This window comes from Oryctolagus cuniculus, chromosome 2 (genome assembly GCF_051225735.1).
Source record: "Oryctolagus cuniculus isolate XC-2025 breed Fujian yellow rabbit chromosome 2, ASM5122573v1, whole genome shotgun sequence".
Taxonomy (NCBI): domain Eukaryota; kingdom Metazoa; phylum Chordata; class Mammalia; order Lagomorpha; family Leporidae; genus Oryctolagus; species Oryctolagus cuniculus.
The window spans coordinates 34,539,566-34,558,670 of NC_142868.1; the positions used below are offsets into that span (position 1 = coordinate 34,539,566).

General features: G+C 50.3%; 1 protein-coding gene and 2 long non-coding RNA genes across 17 annotated transcripts in view; 1 reads left to right on the forward strand and 2 right to left on the reverse strand.

Annotated features, from left to right (window-relative positions):
• The window catches only part of RBM47 (RNA binding motif protein 47), a 171,106-nt gene extending 168,715 nt beyond the window's left edge, over positions 1-2,391 (reverse strand). For 2 of the 8 annotated variants that reach the window (XM_089327103.1, XM_017350800.4), the window contains exon 1: positions 831-1,217. The gene's annotated coding sequence lies outside the window, so the exon portion shown is untranslated. Of the gene's footprint in view, positions 1-500; positions 551-830; positions 1,218-1,359; positions 1,497-1,545; positions 1,682-1,718; positions 2,036-2,095 lie in introns of those variants that run through there. The other 6 variants (XM_089327098.1, XM_089327099.1, XM_089327101.1 and 3 more) reach the window with 6 other exon arrangements.
• LOC103352485 (uncharacterized) lies at positions 1,616-17,301 on the forward strand. Of its 8 annotated transcripts, XR_016229861.1 has the most exons (6): positions 1,619-1,755; positions 2,907-3,056; positions 13,201-13,344; positions 13,915-14,015; positions 16,580-16,658; positions 17,006-17,301. It is a non-coding gene; the product is annotated as an uncharacterized LOC103352485 (long non-coding RNA). The 8 variants fall into 8 exon arrangements; XR_016229859.1 differs by lacking the exon at positions 2,907-3,056; XR_016229860.1 differs by lacking the exon at positions 2,907-3,056 and having other exon boundaries at positions 13,201-13,330.
• LOC149127725 (uncharacterized) overlaps positions 3,063-19,105 on the reverse strand; it is a 36,832-nt gene continuing 20,789 nt past the window's right edge. Inside the window, exons 2-3 of the long non-coding RNA XR_016229867.1 lie at positions 5,233-12,686; positions 3,063-3,631 (exon numbers count right to left, since the gene is read on the reverse strand). This is a non-coding gene — a long non-coding RNA (uncharacterized LOC149127725). The remainder of the gene's footprint in view (positions 3,632-5,232; positions 12,687-19,105) is intronic.

The following is a 19,105-nucleotide window of genomic DNA, read 5'->3' on the forward strand; positions in this document are numbered from 1 at the left end:
ATCTGTATTTAATACTGGAAATACTGGGATAATACTGGGAGACCATCATTCATTAAATGCCACCAGAAAAAAAAAAAAGCTGGTTGCGGTTTAGTTCAAATCATTAGCCATCGGTAAGTAAGTACCTTGGGATGGCCTCTTTCTAATCACTTTGATAAGTTTTAAATGCCCTGGGCCAGTACCCGGAACTAGCTGAACTTTTGCCTAAATAAAAAATGAGTCACGTATTTGAAAAATTCCACTTCCACTGATTTTAACTGATTTCTTAAATATCCGGCGCCTGCTGATTTGTCATCTGTCATAATTTCACAGCCCTACCCCGTCCTCCAGATGGGGTTTTTAACTGGAAACAGCAAGTGGCCCTCCCCTGAGGGGGGGCACCTTCCGAGGTAAGGGGTGGCAGGAAGACCCCCCTCTGCCCTGGTTAACACTTAAATGAGAAGCCTCTGATCCTGAATACTTCCTCAATCTCACTGTAATCATCTGAGTCGAAAACTCACCTGTGCCTGCCACAGCCCGAGCGTGTTTCCTGGGATGAAAACACCGGTTACTTTTATGGGGAAGAAAAAAAAAAAAAAAAACCTCCATCACTACAGGAAACATAATGGGGCTGAATGAGTATGATTATCTGCTCTTCCAGAAAATGACGCTTTTCGAGTCTTTTTATAAACCCTTGATTTCCCACGAATCTTACCAGAGGCGGAAGGAGGGAGAGCAAGTGAGGGAGATAAGGCCTCAAAGAGAAAAAAAAAAAATTTTCCAGAAACTCGGGACCCACGAGGAAGAGTTAAGAGACAGCAGTTAAAAGGTTTACCCCAAATCCCCCTTACCTCGGTTAGGTATTTGGAGGCGCCCACTTGAGAAACTAACACCATTCACAGCCCCGGTAGCAATTTACACTGCAAGGCTCCAGGGCTCCAGGGCCTCCCTCTTTTTAATGTAAAACTGAAATAAGGAGTGTCCGGCTACTCCCCACCGCGCCGCTTAAAGCCACAGGGCGGCTCGCGCTCCTCTCCCAGGCTATGGAGATTCCAGGCGCTCAGAACCGCTCCGCCCTGGAGACCTGCGGAGGCCACCGGCTCTCCCCGAGGGCACGTCCCCCAGCCCTGGCTGCCTGCTCCCAGTCCCGAGCCGGCGGAGGGGGCGCCGGGGCAGTGACCCCTGCACGGCGGCGCCGAGTCCGCAGCAGGCGAGGCGAGCGGCCCGGAGCCCGGCTGCGCACGGGAGCGCTGCGCGCCGGGTCTGCGAGCCCTCCCCGGTCCCCTCCCTCCCGTGCCCGCGGCCCTCCCCCGCTGCCGAGGCCATCCGCCGCACAGTAGCAAGGTTGTCTCCTCGTCTACTCCCTTCCCTTAAACTCACCAAACCAGATTTTTACTCCCAACACTGGCAACTTCCCGTAAATCTGCACTGAAATTGTATCCTGCTCGCTGAGCCTCGGCTGGCGCAAGGCCAGCGCAACATTCCTGTTGTTTGAGGAGCCACGGATACCTTAGCCGAAGGTTAAAACAGAGATCGGCCTGGAGGGGCGCGGGCTGGGGGCCTCACCGGGTGGGCTCCTGCCTCCGCTCAGAGAGTCCCATCCGTTTCGGACGTCCAGCACCGGCCCCACGAGCGGCACCTGCTCCACCTGAGGACCTGGGTCCCCGCCCTGCTCGGGGATACCGGGCCGGAGCCAGGCTGGAGGGCTCAGGACCCTGCGGCCGATCGGTGCCACCCACCTCCGCGCTCCCACTCGCGAAGACGGCGCCGAAGCAGGTAGGCAGGGTCCCGCGTGCGCCCGCCTCCCCGAGTGTCCTCACCTGGGCCAGAGCATGGCCGGGACAGCGCAGGAAGGAACGTCACGCGGACGCAGCCCTGACCTTTGCCGGGGCCTTCGCCGCGGGGCCTGGGGCCTGGGCGCTGCCGACTCTCCAGTGGCCCGCGTTCGTGCGCCCTGACCTCGAGTTACAGCTGGTTTCTAGAAAGGGAACAAAAAACACTGCATTTAGAAACTGCAGCCCGGCCCTCTCCTAACCTTGCCTGGTCCCCGGGGAGCTGGCTCGCGCCCCCACCGCAGCCCCATCCCGCAGCCCGCGCCCCACCCCCGCCGCCTTACCTGTTTATACAGGCGTGCAGGAGCCTCCCGCGTTTCAGCCGAGCCCCGGGCCGCGGGCTAGGCGCCGAATGGGTCAACGGGAATCCAATTCGGTGACTAAACAAACTAGAAGAGGAAGCAGGCACCACCAGGAACCTGAAACGGAGTTGTGATTTCGGTGCAGTGTCATTCAACTGAAATCAACCGAAAAGAAGCAAGAAAAAAAAAAAGTTTCTCATCGGGCTCCTGTCTAGCGAGGGGTTTGTTCCAGAGTTCGGTGCAGGCTAAGGGAGTTTCACATACAGAATGCTAGGACCCCACCAGGCCGGGGCGGGGGGTGGGGGGGTGGGGGCGTCAGGATTTCTTGTTGTGCTGTTTATTTACTGAGCCGAGAGGAGGGTGACGTCAGAAAGAAGTGGGCTCTGGGGGCAGGGTTTGGCCGGGCTGTTAAGACACCGCTTGGGACACCTGCGGTTTGAATCTCCCTGCTTCGGATACCAGCTCCGGGCTAATGCACACTGAGGGGCAGAGGGGATGGCTCAAGGACTTGGGGCCCTGGCCTCACCTTGTGCAGCCCTGGGCAGGTGTGTGAGGAGTAACCCAGCAAAGCTCTCTGTCACTCCCTTTACCTCTCCAATAAATGAGTAAGACAATGTTTTAAATAAGGTCTAGACCCAGGGCGGCCACTCACCAGCCTTGAGGCCATCAGCGAGTTATTGGACCTTCCCTCTGCTTCTGAAATACCCCAGTGATGAGATGTCTGCAGTCTTGAAGGCAACGGGAAATCAAGTCTGTAAAGGGGTGTCCGACTACGTTTCATTTCTCTTGATAGTGACAAGAGCCCTAGAGACATGTGCTGAGTGTTCCCTGAAGTTCACGGAACAGCAGCAGCCCACCCTGTGCGTGCTTCCTTCTGATCTGGACTCTGACACTTGACCTGCTGTCTTGCCACCCAGTTCAGTGAGAAGCCGGTGCTGGACAGGTAGCGACCACTGTTGTGTAAAAAGCAGTGTGAGCTAGGGGAAGATGTTTAAAATGTCCCGTGAATATTTTTTAAAGATTTATTTTATTTATTTGAAAGAGTTACAGAGAGAGGTCGAGACACAGAGAGGTCTTCCATCTGCTGGTTCACTCCCCAGATGGCCACAACGGCTGAAACTGCCCCAATCCGAAGCCAGGAACCAGGAGCTTCCTCCGGGTCTCCCACGTGGGTGCAGGGGCCCGAGGACTTGGGCCATCTTCCACTGCTATCCCAGGCCATAGCAGAGAGCTGGATTGGAAGAGGAGCAGCTGAGACTAGAACCGGTGCTTCAGGCCAGGGCTTTAACCGGCTGCGCCACAGCGCCGGCCTCCACCCTCTATCCCTAGCTATCTTCACGTTTACAGAAAGAAACCATAATCCTATCACATTCACAGTGGAGCGCTCTCACCAGCTGACCCGAGCTGATCCATCCAGCCTTTATTCCTCATCTCACGGATGAGTCCGGAATTCCGTAGAGTGGTGAGGCCAGGTCTAGTCTCCAGGTCTAGTTAGATCTAAACAGCAGCATCTACTACCTTCAGGGAAAAGCATTCCTTAAGACCAGGGAAGGGGCCGGCGCCGTGGCTCGATAGGCTAATCCTCCACCTTGCGGCGCCGGCACACCGGGTTCTAGTCCCGGTCGGGGCGCCGGATTCTGTCCCGGTTGCCCCTCTTCCAGGCCAGCTCTCTGCTATGGCCAGGGAGTGCAGTGGAGGATGGCCCAGGTCCTTGGGCCCTGCACCCCATGGGAGACCAGGAAAAAGCACCTGGATCCTGGCTCCTGCCATCGGATCAGTGCGGTGCGCCGGCTGCAGCGGCGGCCATTGGAGGGTGAACCAACGGCAAAAGGAAGACCTTTCTCTCTCTGTCTCTCTCTCACTGTCCACTCTGCCTGTCAAAAAAAAAAAAAAAAAAAAAAAAAAAAAAAAAAAAAAGACCAGGGAAGGGTTCTGAAACATAGATCCTTTTGGGTTCATGTCTTCTTCTATGGCAACATCGAACCTAGACCATTCCCGGAGTTTCTGAATGTGGATCCGTTCCTGGTCCACGCAGGCCACTGTACACTGTGAACAGCGGGTGGTGAGAATCCTGCGTTCTCTCGCCACACCAGGCATGCACAAGGCTCCATAGCTGTAAGACAGCCAGAAAACCCAGCTCCGTGTTGGCCGGACTTTGTCTCACTGGCAGGGACCCTCTGAGCTAAGGGGCTCAGGTGGGAACATTGTCTGGCTCACCCATGTTTCCACTTGGGGGCATGTTTTCCCATAGGAAAGCCTGAGGAATGATGACCAGGAATGGTAAGCAGGTGTGGAAGTGTGGAAGGCAGGGCAGCCCTGGAGGAGGCCCTGGACCAGGAAGTCAGCTCCCTGGCCCTTCTGAGCTGCTTACTTGCTCTCAAAGGTGCCTGGCTTTTCTGCTCCTTTCTCAGTTTTACTCACTGGCACCTGTGAAATGGGTATAATTCTTATTCCTAACTACTTCCCACTGCCCAGGGATGTGGTGGAAAGAAAACATCTTTTAAGATGCAGGCTATAGCAAAAGGAATGTTACCATTCATCATTTCTTTTTTGTGGCTGACTTTGATGCCTGGTTTTTGTTTGTTTATTTGTTATCCTCAGGCAAATTCCATTCTTGGGGGCATTTTTGTCTTCCAGGCCCCTTGCCTTTTGCATTCCTTCTGCCTTGGAGGCAGTGTTCTTGACTACAAAGAACATGGGAAACATTGCTTTCCCCTAGACTTGACTTTGAACTTCAGTGTTACTTCTTAGCTGTGTGAGGCGGACCATACTGCTTCAGGTTCTGCCTTTACAAAATGGTAACATCCACCTCTGTGGATTTCTCTGTGAGTTAAATGAGCGATGAACTCTCAGCACGATTCTTGGCACATAGGAGGTAATCTAGAGCTGCCATTTTCCATTTGTACCTGGAAAAAAACCTACTCCTTGGCTCACAAAGAATTTTCTTTCCCATAATTTACATCTTAGATTAAGTAACACTACCCAAGACACCCTAAAGGAAAACAAGCTTCTGATCTTGGGAGAGAACCACAATATAATAATAAACACTCCCATAGCATTTAGAATGACAGACACGGGGCAAGTTCATGGAAAGAACAGGTGTTTAGCAGTTACCGTACCTGAGTTCCATATCAGAGTATCTGGGCTTGATTCCTGACTCCAGCTTTCTGCCTGTGTAGACCCTGGGAGATGGCAATGATGGCTCAAGTAATCGGGTTCCTGCTACCCACATGGGAGACCTGGATTGTAGTCCTACCTCCTGGCTTCAGTCTCCGCCTAGCGCTGGGGGGCAAACTAATGACTGGAAGCGCTCGCTCTCTCTCTCCCTCTCTCCCTCCCTCTCTATCTCTCTCTCCCTTCTCTCCCTATCACTTACCTTTCAAATAAATACATATTTTTAAAGTAATGAAATAAACTTTAAATTTTCATGGGAAAATTAGAAAGTTTGTTTTGGTACAAAATAATTTTTTAAATCTATCTGTACTTTTTTCATAGTATACATTTTCCACGAACTTTTTGAAGGTTCCTTGTATTATCGCCTTTGATCATCACAACTGTGTGAGGTAAATAGGGGTAACGCCAATTCATTTACAGCGCCGTGTTGCACAGAAGAAACTGATGTTCTCAGCAACTGCTCCAGGTTACTAGTAAGTAGCAGAGCTACATTTTCCCCTGCTTTTCACTATTCCATGCTAGTGGAACTGCATCCAGTTTGGGAGCTGATCAGAGAGCTCCAGAATCTTGGTTTGACTCCTCGTTGTGCAGGGGCCAGGAGGCCAGGAGGACCTGGCCAAGGGTTTACACCCTATGCATTGCGGAGGCATGGACACCTACAATGAACCCCACCAAAGATCAGTGTCCCGAGACAAGTGAGGTGTCCTGACCATAGTAAGTGGCCAATTCTGTGAAGAGCAGAGGGCCAGCGAGACCCAGAATTGGGCTGGAAGTCAGCGGGGTCAGGGGCAAGTTCCCCAACTCTGCAGGCCTCAGCTTGCTGCCAGGGACAGGACCCAGCTGTAGGGTCATCGTGAGAATGAAGTGAGATGACACGAATCAACGCACGGCGCTCAACACAGTGCAAGTTTTCAATACTCATCAGTCAGTTTTCTTAAAGATCACAGACGAACTCCAAGCATTCAGTAAAAGGCTATATTCCTTTTCTGCCTCAAAAGCAACCAAAAAAAAAAATTAAAGACCAAGTACGAAAATGGTCCACGTGAGGCCTAAACAGGCTGTGTAGTAAATAAACACACCGAGCGTAGATCAATGCCTGGCAATGCAATGGCTGCGTAATCCGTTTGCTGATGTCACTGTTGGTATTTTCCTATGTGGTGGTGACTTATGGCAGTGCTGAAGTCGTGATAAACAACTGACTTTCACTTGGGGCGCCCTGTGCTTTTTCATTTCCTATGGGAGCTGACCTTTTGGACGTAAATACCGGCAGCATCTTCTCAATGATTTTACTTTCTCCTCCTTCCCCTCATTCCCCCTAACTGGAACTGAAACAGAAGAATTACTGCTAGGTGGAATTTAGCCAGTGACCTGCACCCGAGCTTCCCTCAGAGGCTGGGGACATTTTCCCACCAGAGATTACTCAGAAAACAAGCCCTGTTTGAATCCAGAACATGCATCTTGACCCAGACAAACCCCTCAGCGCCACGGCTTCTACAGCCTCTCCTTTGTCCATATGGTGGCCGTATCCGTGTGAGCCTATTCTAAAAAACTTTTCATTTTCAATTTTCATATTAAATCACCACTGGATCTAATATGTGCAAATTTAAGACACATTATTCCAGGGCACTGTAATGCAAAGGATTAAGCCCAGCGGCCAGCCCAGAAGGCAGCCATCCGCCTCTGGGATGAGGCAGGCCATTCAGAAGTCTATTAGAAGGGAGTCTGGGTTTGTGGTTTCCATGCCACACCATAGGAGGGCCCCTAACTGAATTTTAAAAATGCACTGAGTTCACAGAAAAGGGAATTAAGTATAGCAGGGGTTCACTCCAAACATTAATCTCAGGAGCCAAATCCTTCATTTTGAGAGAGGCCTTCCATGCAAGGAGTCCCTTGACCTGCCTCCTCCTTGCACACACAGCGCTGCCAAAGTCTGCCCCGTGGAGATGGAGGGAGTGCTAATGTAAATTATAGGCCCTTAAAGGCCCACTCAAGACCAAGACCTGGTTTTGTTATGGCAACAGAAGCTGTTAATTCCTCTGTATCCCTTTAAGGCCTTTTCCCCACCAGAGGAGATCTGCAGACTTTATTTCATAACCAAAAGCAGCCTCACGTTAGAAGCGTGATCATTCGGCAGTAACTTATCAGGAACGACTGCCGACATAAAGTCGCTACTACGCACAAGGATCTGCCAGATGCTGTGCCATACACTTCACAGGTGTTAACCATCTAATCCTCACACCTGCCCCATGAGACAGAAACTGCTGTCACACCCATTGTACAGATGGAGAGCCCAACACACAGAGCAGGGCACTGACACTGCTGAGGTCCCACAGGCACAGCCTGGCTGAGCAGGGTTTCATCCGGGCAGTGCAGGTCCAGAGCCTGTGACCCCAGTGCCTCGTGAAGATGTCAAGTACATCTGGGTTTGTTTTGCATTCCCGTGTGTTTCAGTTGTGAGACTGCAAGTGTCAAGAACAGTGCCTAGCACATAGTGGAGAGTGAGCGTCTACTGAAGGAATACGTGAATGTGGATCTACGTGGAAAAGACCTCCCTCAACATTTAGGCTATGATATCTATATATTTTTAAAGATTTTATTTTTATGTATTTGAGAGGTAGAGTTACAGAGAGAGAGAGGGAGAGACAGAGAGGAAGGTCTTCCATCCACTGGTTCACTCCCCAAATGGCCACAAAGGCCAGACCTGGGCAATCCGAAGCCAGGAGCCAGGAGCCGCCTCTGGGTCTCCCATGCTGCTGCAGAAACCCAAGCACCTGGACCATCCTCCACTGCTTTCCCAGGCCATAGCAGAGATCTTGATTGGAAGAGGGGCAGCCAGGACACAAATTAGTGCCCATATGGGATGCCCGCACCACAGGCAGAGGTTTAGTCTATAATGCCTTGCCCCATGATACCAATATTTAAAGGTGTGGTTAAAGGAGCTAAGATATAGTTCATCTAGGATCTTAAGTTTTGAGTCACAGTTGAGAATGAATAACAGTATATTTTTTATAACAAGATGAAGAGGACCGGTACTATGTCATAGTGGGCTAAGTCTCTGCCTGCAGCGCCAGCATCCCATATGGGTGCCGCTTTGTGTCCTGGCTGCCCCTCTTCTGATTGATCTCCCTGCTGATGGCCTGGGAAAGCAGTGGAATATGGCCCAGGTGCTTGGAGACCATGCACCCACGTGGGAGACCCTGAAGAATCTCCTGACTTTGGATCGGTCTAGCTGTGTCCATTGTGGCCATTTGGGGAGTGAACCAGCGGATGGAAAACTTTTCTGTGCCTTCTGTCTGCAATTCTACCTCTCAAAATAAATAAATTACAGATTAAAAAAAAACATAGTGGTTATTTTACAGGAAAGAATTAATTGCAAGTGTGGTTAGAATTATTAATCATAAAAGCCACATAAAAATAATTCCAACATTCTTACCTCTGCTTCAGAAGTTTCTCTGGCCCTGAATGCCCTTGTACCCACCATCCATCCATCCATCCATGCATCTACCCATCCATCCATCCATCCATGCATCTACCCATCCATCCATGCATCTACCCATCCATCCATGCATCCACAGTCCACGCATGGTGTTTAAGAACGCAAGATGCCCAAGTGTGAATCCTGTCTCTGCTACTGTTTGTGAGCAAACAGCTTACTCACGCTGGGCCCATAGATTCCCGGTCACTACTCACCTCAGTAAGTGCGTTGTGAAGAGTCTGCGGGTCTCTACAAGCAGGATGCCTGGGACAGCACCAGGCCATTTTAAACACTCTCCGAGTATTTACTCTTGGGAGTATTCATTCACCCTCCCATTCATTGTTTTATCCAACAGACACTGTTCAAGCACAGACTATGGATAGGAATCTGGGCCTCATGCTGGAGATAGAAAAATGCATGAAATCAAACTCCTGTCCTCCAGGACTCCCATTCTCCAGAGAAAGGCAAGCAACTAGCCAATGGCCATACAGTACATAAGCCCTGGATGCTGTGGCAGTGCCCTAGTATTCTAACTGTAGGGCTGGTCTGGGGAAGCTGATGTCAGAGCTGAGAGGCTGGACACTTGCCTGGGAGTTGGCCACGTGAAGAAGAGGTGGGTGACAATCACCAAGGAACAAGAGAGATGCTAAGCGCAGGAGTATAAAGGCAAAGTGTCCCCTGTGGCTGGAGGGTTGCATGGTGGTGGTGAGAGATGAACTGAGACACTGATGGAGGTCACTTGATGAGGAAAGTTGTCATGATGGGAAGTTCAGATGGGTTTTAAGTGGGCAGCACTGAGATCAGATCGGCACACCTGCTGCAGTCCAGCGTGGTAGCAAAGAAGACAGAGAGGAGAGGACTCAATGTACATTGAAGAGGGGAGAGTCCTGGGGGTAGAGGGACTACCAATGGGAGGGTGAATGCATTACAGGGGTGACACAACAGACATGGAAGATGTGCAGTAGAAATAACCTTTCATTCTGTAAATATTTATTGAGCACTTCATTATGCCAGTCACCGTTCTAGACCTTGGGAAAACAGCAGTGAACAAAGAGGCACAAATTCTAGCTTCATTGAGGTCATTTATGGTGGGAGGAGACAGACAAAAAACATAAAGTAAACATGGGGGCCAGTGTTGTGGCATAGCAGGTTAGGCCCCTGCCTTTTTTTTTTTTAAGCAAACTATAGGGGCCAGCATTGTGGTATAGCAGGTAAAGCTGCCATGTGCAACATAAGGATTCCATATGGGCACCTGTTCAAGGGCTGTCTGGTCCACTTCTTATCCAGCTGCCTGCTAATGGCCTGGGAAAAGCAGCAGCAGATGGTTTAAGTGCTTGAGCCGCTGTGATCCACGTGGGAGATCCAGATGAAGCTCCTGGCTCCTGGCTTCTGCCTGGCCCAGTCCTGGCCATTGTGGCCACCTGGGGAATGAACCAGAGGATAAAAGATCTTTCTTTCTCTCTCTCTCTCTCTCTCAACTCTGACTTTCAAATAAATAAGTCTTTTGGCCGGCGCCGCAGCTCACTAGGCTAATCCTCCGCCTTGCGGCGCCAGCACACCGGGTTCTAGTCCTGGTTGGGGCGCCGGATTCTGTCCCGGTTGCCCCTCTTCCAGGTCAGCTCTCTGCTGTGGCCAGGGAGTGCAGTGGAGGATGGCCCAAGTGTTTGGGCCCTGCACCCCATGGGAGACCAGGATAAGTACCTGGCTCCTGCCATTGGATCAGCGTGGTGCGCTGGCCTCAGTGCGGCGGCCACTGGAGGGTGAACCAACAGCAAAAGGAAGACCTTTCTCTCTGTCTCTCTCTCTCACTGTCCACTCTGCTTGTCAAAAAATTAAATAAATAAATAAAATGTCTTTAAAAAAATCAATAAAGTGAAATATAAAGCATGCTTGAGACGAGAAATACTAAGAAGAAAAATGGAGCATGAAAAAGAAGAGAAAAATAAGAAAGAAAAATACAGCTGGAGCAGGTAACAGTGTTTCCGGGGTAGTCAGGGAAGGTGACATTGAGAGGGAGTGGATACAGTTAGGGAACAAGCAGTGCAGACACCCAGAGGAAGTGCATCCAGGCAGAGCGAGCGTGTGACTCGCACATTCAAGAACAGCTGGAAGGTTGATGGACTTGGATTAGAGGCGTGGAGAAAAAAGGATGAAGTGAGGTAGGAAGATAATGGGGCAGATGGTGTACGACCTGGTACGGCTCAAAGGTCATCGTCAGGACTTTGGCTTTGCTCTGATGGCTTGCAGAGTGGGAGACTGCGTAGAAGACTGAGTGGTCTGATGTGAGGTTTAACAAGGTCGCTTGTGGTGCAGCCTTACTGCATGCTGCAGGGGCTCAGAGCAGCAGCAGACAGACCAGCTAGGAGGTCATGGCAGCAACACTTGAATACAACCTTGAACTCTTACATGGGATTGTCTAGGGGACACTTACCCAGATAGGCTTACTGAGCAGCTCATTGGGTGCTCTGGGCAGGCAGGATGGTATCCCACCCAAGGGCAAGGAAGGCTTTAATGTCTTGGCAGCAAATTGGTAGGGCTTGAAGTCATGAGATCACCCAGAGGTTGTGGGAAGCAGAGAAGAGAACTGGAGACAGGAACTCTGTCCTGGCAAAGGGAGAAGAACCCACGGAGAAGGCTAAGAAGGAAGTGGTGGTCCAGGCAAGAATTGGGTTCAAGAAGGAAGGCATGGTCACCATACCAAGTGGGGCAAAGGATTAAGAACCATGGGGAATCTACCATTTTGTTTAGCAGTGGTAGATAACGGGTGGTAGATAACGGGTGCCTTTGACAAGGGTGATCTCAGTGGAGTAATAAGGCAGTGGATGGGTGGTGAAGGAGTGAAGATACAGAGTGTAGAACCCCCCACCACCACCACCAACAGCAGACTATGACACAAAGAACAGGGGTAGAATACTAGCCAGAGGATCAAGGCAGAGCTTGCTTTCTGACACAAGAAACACCTTAGCATATTTATAAGCTAAAGAGGAAAGCCAGGCCGGGGGCTGGCATTGTGGCCCAGCATCCCATATTGCCGAGTGCCAATTCTGGTCCTGGCTGCTCCACTTCTGGTCCAGCTCCCTGCCAATGTGCCTGAGAAGGCAGCCGAAGATGACCCGATGACCTAGGCCCCTGCCACCCATATGGGAGACCAGGATGGAGTTCCTGGCTCCTGGCTTTAGCCTGGCCTGGTCCTGGCTGTTGTGGCCATTTGGGGAGTGAACCAGTAAATAAATACATCTTTTTTGAAAATGAAGTGAGGAATTCTAGTCAGGAAAACCACACAACAGACGATGAGAGGATGGAGGGTGGAGTTAGGAAGTGTTGGAACCAGCGAGACTGACTCTCAGGGGTGTGGTGGAGTGGCAGGATCTGCGGGTGGCACGGTGGCTTGGAGCCCCGAGATTAAGAGCTTGGAAGGGGAAATGGGTCTTATTCTTATGAGTGACAAGATTTTGAGCATGAAGTGACAGGATCAAGGGTGCATTTCAGGAACAAACACAACACAGAGAAGAGACTGAAGAGGGAAGAACTGGGAGCAGAGGGACTGGCAATGAGGGAATCTCCAAGGTTCAGGCGATAGATGACAAGTCTTAGGGTAGTGGCTGCTCTAGAGATGTCGAGGGCCAGCGCCATGGCACAGTGGGTAGGACTGCCGCCTGCAGTGCCGGCATCCCATGAGGGTGCCGGTTCGAGTCCTGGCTGCTCCACTTCCAATCCTGCTCTTTGCTATGGCCTGGGAGGGCAGTAGAGAATGGCCCAAGTCCTTGGGCCCCTGCACTCACGTGGGAGATCCAGAAGAAGCTCCAGGCTCCTGGCTTCAGATCAGCCCAGCTCTGGCCATTGCAGCCATCTGGGGAGTGAACCAGCAGATGGAAGACCTCTCTTTCTTTCTCTTTCAGCCTCTCCTTCTCTCTATGTGTGACTCTGTCAAATAAATAAATAAATCTTTAAAGAATAGAGATGTTGAATGGGGTAGATATTGTGTATGATCTAATTTCACTTACCCCTCAGTGTGCCTTCCTGTACTGAGAGGCTGGAAAGTTTTTTAAAAACTACATTTCCCAGATTCCCTTGTAGTTAAATTTCCAAGTATCATGTGAGTTCTGATCAACAGACCTATTTGTGCAAGATTTGGAAGGGTAAAGTAAAAACTGGTCAGATTCCCGGATGCTTCTGCTGCTTCTTCCATCAAGCACAGTCAGAAACACACAGAGCGGTCCTGGGACCTGCACAGCCGTGGTGTTTTTCTGATCCTTCAATTGCAATGCAAGTGGCCTGTCCCTGGAGGCAGGAGTTCCAGGGGTGCTTGACCGACGTCCACCTTCCTGGCTGGGGCAGAGCAGCAGCTACCCCCTGGCAGGCCAGTTCTGCAGTTCTGCTACAGATATCACCCCCAAGGTCCTCACTACAAATGGAAATCTACTGCTGTGATCTCTAGGGACTGCACTTGAACCCTGCCTGATGCGGCGACTGAAGAGAAATGAGACAAGTCAATGACCAGTTGAACGTGATAAGGGAGAGAGAGGAGGCAATGACTTCCTGCGGCCATCCGTCAAATTAGCAGCAAGGTGGAGATTTGCAGGTAGGGGAGGAGGCCCTTGTGAGTTGGTCAAAACAGATTCTCCACAGTGTCCAGCCAAGAGGCAGGCAGTTGACACCAGGCAGTTACCAAGAGGAGAGCAGATGAGAGTCAGTTCCAGAAGCCAAGTGGCATTTCCACTGCGGTGCATCACTGACCCAGGGTCCACGTCCAGCTGTTAAATGTGCAGTCATGAAATAGCCATGGTGGACCTATCTGTCCCAAGGGACATTTCCCTCCTCATGTCCCCGTTTTCAGAAAGTGTCTTCCTGATTGTATCTCATTTCTAAGCTTTAGTAAAACCCATGCTTTTTTTTTTTTTTTTCTTTTTCAAAGGTGAGAACCAGAACAGTCTACCAGATCTTTTTTTCAGGGCATGACTGACACAGTATCACTCAAACAAAATTACATTCCCACCTCAACTGGTTACTCTGGCAATGACAACTGTCCACGTGCCAGTGACTCACATCATCCCTCCACTCAAAAATATTGAGTGTATCATTACGGTTTCTTGCAACAAAAGTGGACAAATCCAAAGATTTTCTTTCTCTCTATTCTTCCTTTTATCACCAGCACAATGAGCACAGGGACCACGTTTCCACTGCACAGCAGTGGGAAGGCCCCAGTCCTTTGAGCTCTCTGGCCAACTAACAGCCTGACACCGTAAACCCGAGGTGGGAATGTGTCTGTTCTGTTTTCACAATAAAACTCAGTGATTTGCAGAACTGCCGTTATGTGTGTGTCCAAGTCTTAGTGGACATACAGATAGGAAGCAGGAGGTAGAAGGGCAAGCACTGGGAATCTGTGATGAATACCGATGCCTATTTTGTTAGAAAAAGGCCCTTGGGAAGGCTCCAGATGCATCTGAACATGCCCTTGATGTAGCATTGGTAACAGCTGGTTACAGTTAGTTCAGTGCAAACATCTGCTCAGCTGGGTTGATAAGCACCCTTGTGGAGAGGCAGAAATGGTCTTGGGCTGTGTTTCCCCAGCACACGCAGAGGTCCACAAGCTAGGCACTCAAGGAATACTGGATAAATGATCGAAGCAAGTCTCTCAACTGGAGATCAAGGGACATGTTTTGGTCCTGGCTTGGCCTCAATTTTCTAGGAAATGAGTTTCCAGAACATAAATTCTATTACTTTTAGGAGCAGCTTCTTACCTGTAAACACTTTTCGGATCCTAATGAGAAAACAACTTCCTATCCTACTATAAAAATATCAAGAATCTCTTTTCCTAAAATTTTTGAAGTATCATTGTTGAACGAATTCAGTCTGGCTGTGAGCATACAGGGGGATGGATTGAATGACCTCTAAGACATTCTTTATAGGACTCTGTAGTAGTGGGGCCCTACTAACTCTCTCTGCTTGGAGGTCTGTGTCAGAATCGCTGGGGATGGAACCTCATTCCAGAAGTGATCTGGGTGACTGAGTTGCTGCCATTGGCCTCTTGTTTACCATCAGGACATGCCCCCTTTCCCTGGGGATTTTCTGCAGAGGTCACCCAGCCACTTCAGAAAACGGTCCTGTTGAATGACAGTGCTGGCCTCTCTCTCTGGTTGGTAATCACAAGCAACTGCTGAACAACTAGGCAGAAAGAGGGAGTTGAGACACTTAGTTGGCCAAGGCCAGAGGGAAAGTCCAGCTCCTATGAAGTGATCAGGACGGCAGCAAAGTGTCTCCCATGGAACCGATCACTGGGCACAGTTCCACTGAGGCCACGATGGAGCAGCCTGGGGGAAGGACATGTCATCTGTGAACCCCACAGGCTCACACGAAGGAATTCCAAAAGGATTCAGGCCATCCTGTCACCAACCCCTTTCTGATCCACTTCCAAAATTCACATGTAAACAGAACTTAGTGCCCTTTTGGATCAATGATAATCCTGCTATAAACACAGTAAACAGCACTGGGCAGAGCTGTGTGTATAAACCAACTAATCATCCATCACCAAGTCCCTGTCCTGGGCTGTGTAATCCCTGAGCTGGTGAATGAAATCATAATCCCTATATTGATGGTCAGTTGAGTAAGCATGGACAGGTACAATTATTATTAGAATAATATAAGAGCCCCGCCTCTTTAACAGCTTTATTTATTTGAAAGGTATAGAGTTAACAGAGGGAGACACACACACACACAGGGCCATTTTCTATTTTCCCGAGCATATTAGCCAGGAACTGGGTTGGAAGTGGAGCAGCCACAACTTGAACCTGCACCCACATGGGATGCTGGCATCGCAGGCAGCAGCTTTGCTTGCTATGCCACAGTGCTGGCCCTTACAAGGGCCCTGCTTTACTGAGAGTACAGATGAAGGAACAATTCACTCATGTCCACGTAAGTGCTACTGATTGGTCTACCCATTATATTGCTAGGGCCTGTGGCTCTGTGTCACTCAGCCATGTGGTTGCATGGCACTTGTTTCATCTGAGATGAGCATTCCAATGCCTACCCATCCCCAGTCAAAAAAAGATTCTAGGGCCAGCGCTGTGGCGCAGCGGGGTTAACACCCTAGCCTGAAGCGCCAGCATCCTATATGGGCACCGGTTCAAGTCCCGGCTGCTCCACTTCTGATCCAGCTCTCTGCTATGGTCTGGGAAAGCAGTAGAAGATGGTCCAAGTCCTTGGGCCCCTGCACCCACATGGGAGACCCAGAAGAAGCTCCTGGCTCCTGGCTTTAGATTGGCTCAGCTCTGGCCGTTGCAGACAATTGAGGAGTGAATCATCAGATGGAAGACCTCTCTCTCTCTGTCTCTCCTCTCTCTATGGAACTCTGACTTTCAAATAAAAAAAGGGAAGGGAAGGGGAGGGAAGATTCTAGGGCTGGCATTGTGAGTTGGGCTGCTACTGGTGATGCCAGCATCCCGTATGAGCACTGGTTCAGTTCCTGGCTGCTCCACCTCAGACCCCTCCTTGCTAATGGCCTGGGAAGGCAGGAGATGGCCCAAGTACTCCCAGGTGGGAGACTCAGATGGAGTTCCAGTCTCCTGGCTTCAGCCTGGCCCAGTCCTGGGTGTTGCGACCATTTGGGGAGTGAACTAGCAGATGGAAGACCTCTCTCTCTCTCTTTCTCTTACTTCACCTTTCAAATAAATGAAGTAAATCTTAAGAAAAGAAGAAAGGGAAGGGAGGGAAGGGGAGGGGAAGAAGAGAAGAGGGGAAGGAGGGGAGGGGAGGCGAAGAGCCAGCTCCTTAACAATGTACACAGTTTGGCTTCCACTTTTACCTCTTTCCACTTCCAGGATGAGCTACAATTTACTGTGCATTCATCACATCTGTGTGCCTTTGGTCCTCTGTAGCAGATGCATTTGCCTGGACAAGGTAAAAGCTGCTTCAAATACCTATGACTCTTTCTGTGGCTTTCCACTGACTGTGGGGGCACCCCCAGCAGAGCAAGCCAGAAGCAACTTCCCCCTCCAGCACCCTTGCCCTCCCGCGGAGAAGACACTGAGCCACTGAGCCACGTTCTACACTGACCCCTAAGGGGCCAGGGCTTGACATCCAATCCCCCACGAAGGCCAGTGTCTGGCTGGCACACCCTCCTTCCATTCCCACTCCCCTACTTCTGTTTGGGGCCATCTCCCAGATGAAGATTGTGCCCAAGTCCTTATCTCTGGGCCTACTTCTGGAGGAATTCAAGCCAGCCTGTTTTGTCTCCCCAACTTTAGGCCTTACAACACTTGTCTGCAGAGAGCTTCGTTCTGGAAGGCTCTGCCGTGACCACCTGTGTGACGTCATCTCCCATCCACCACGTCCCGCCCTCTGCAGTGGGAGGCATCTTTGCTCTGAGACCGCTGGACCTTCACACAGACCTCTACCGCCACACCAGTCTCCCGCATCACAGCTCTGTGTGGGTGTACCTGACCTTGTTCGCGAGGAACAATGGCTTATTTTTATAAATCAAAGCCCTCGCAGGCTGCCTGTGCAGAGGAGATGCCCAGTAAATATTTGCTGAATGAAGAAATGTCCCTTTGGTCATGATTTCCTGCCTATCATTTCTGTGTCCACAGTAAGAAGTTGGATGTCATTTTCCTGACCCAGCAGCTCTGGGCCAAGGGGAATTCTCATTGTATCTAGAGAAGGCATTTGGAAACCTCTCCTTGCCCCTCCCACTGGGCTGATTCTGATTGTGATCTGAGTGCAAAGAGGGGCCCCCTTGTCACGCAGGGCAAGGCTCCAGATGGACTCGCCAGGGCCTCTAGGAATCCAGGGAGTAAATTCCAAGGGTTCGAGATTGAGTGGGGCCCCAGGGCTGGTGCAAACCCAACTAACTGGCCACATGAAAATCAGTGCAGATAAGCCCGGAGGCATCTCAGAGATGCCATCAGTACTTAACCACTCTGCTATCTTGGTAGTTTTTAATCACAGGGTGACAGCAGAAACCAGCTCTGAGAGTCAACCCAGGACTGCATAAATAGCCCCAAATGAGCTGTAATCCCATGGGGGAATCCAGAGCTGTGGATTCAATGGGAAGGCTGGTTTGAATGACTTTCAGGGCTTTGCCTGCAGTGCTACTTGAACATTTCACTGCCAAGGAAGATCTAATCCCCCGTGAAGAGCTGGGGCTAGAAGGAATTGAAGGGGCAGGCCGAGTCCCCGCAATGTTAGACTTCAAACAAACAAACAGAAACCAAGCCCAGAGTCCTGAAAAGGAAAGTTAGTCTTCCCTGCTGGGTAGAAATGGAAATGAACCCAACAGCCTGAAGCATAAGAAACGGGGAGCTGGCACTGGAACATGAACTCGTGTTCAACCACGTTCCCAATGGGTGGGAAGGAGCAAAGAGTCAGGAGGGCTTGAAGGGGAGAAGAGGGGTCAGCTCACGAAAGAGGGGCAGAAAACGGGGTGGCATTAGCTTTTAGTAAGGGCAGCCTAGTGGGGGGCCGCTCACGCTCATTTCCCATGTCAGCCCCTTGAGCTAGCCTAGCTATTATTCAACAGAGGGCAAAGAGAAGCTCATGCAGGCTCAATGACTGGCCCGAGATCTAGCCAGGAAGGAAACCTACGTCGAAAATGACACGAAGAGTCTGAAAATATTTCATGCACAGTTCAGAACACAAGATGACCAATGCTGTTCGATTTGTCAGGTATTTAAAATAGTCAGGACTCGTCGTGACTCGACACTGAATGCGCCTCTGTAAGCTCCCTGTGTTGTTGGGTAGGTACTGTCACTGTGGGAGAAAGAAGGGGACAGGGGTCTTTTAGAGGACTGCATTTAAAGAAGCCTAACTTTTGGCAGTTCTCCAAATTTGGATTTAGCAGGGTGTTTGGCTGAAAAAGGAAGAAGGAACGCAAAGCAAGAGGGAAAGATAAGTTAAGAAACAAGGGTGGGGAGCCTGGGATTTAGCTGTTCCACTTCCTAATGTTGGTTAGGACCAAAGAAACCCACTCAAATGCCTAGGGATCGGCAGGCACTGCCCTACTTTCCATGCAGTGCGAAGCAGGAAGGCTTAGGTTTGTCACGAGAAAGCCTGCTGTTACCGCCCAAAGACCAGAACAAAAAAATTGGGAGGAGACTCCCAACGTGAAAGCTGTGATTTGCAAAGAAGCATTGCTAGTCTCATGACTGGTGTGTCTCAAGTGTCACAATTGTGTAACTACTGATATTCAAAATGAACCTTGACTCCATCACCTAGGATTATGAAGATAATGCAGGGTGGTTTTAGGAAAAGGGTACAGGAAGGATAATGCTCACTGAGAGCAGGGAAGAAAGAAACCAGGACCGGAATAGCATATGTGGATATTAGTTTTGGCTCTTCCACTAGCTTTG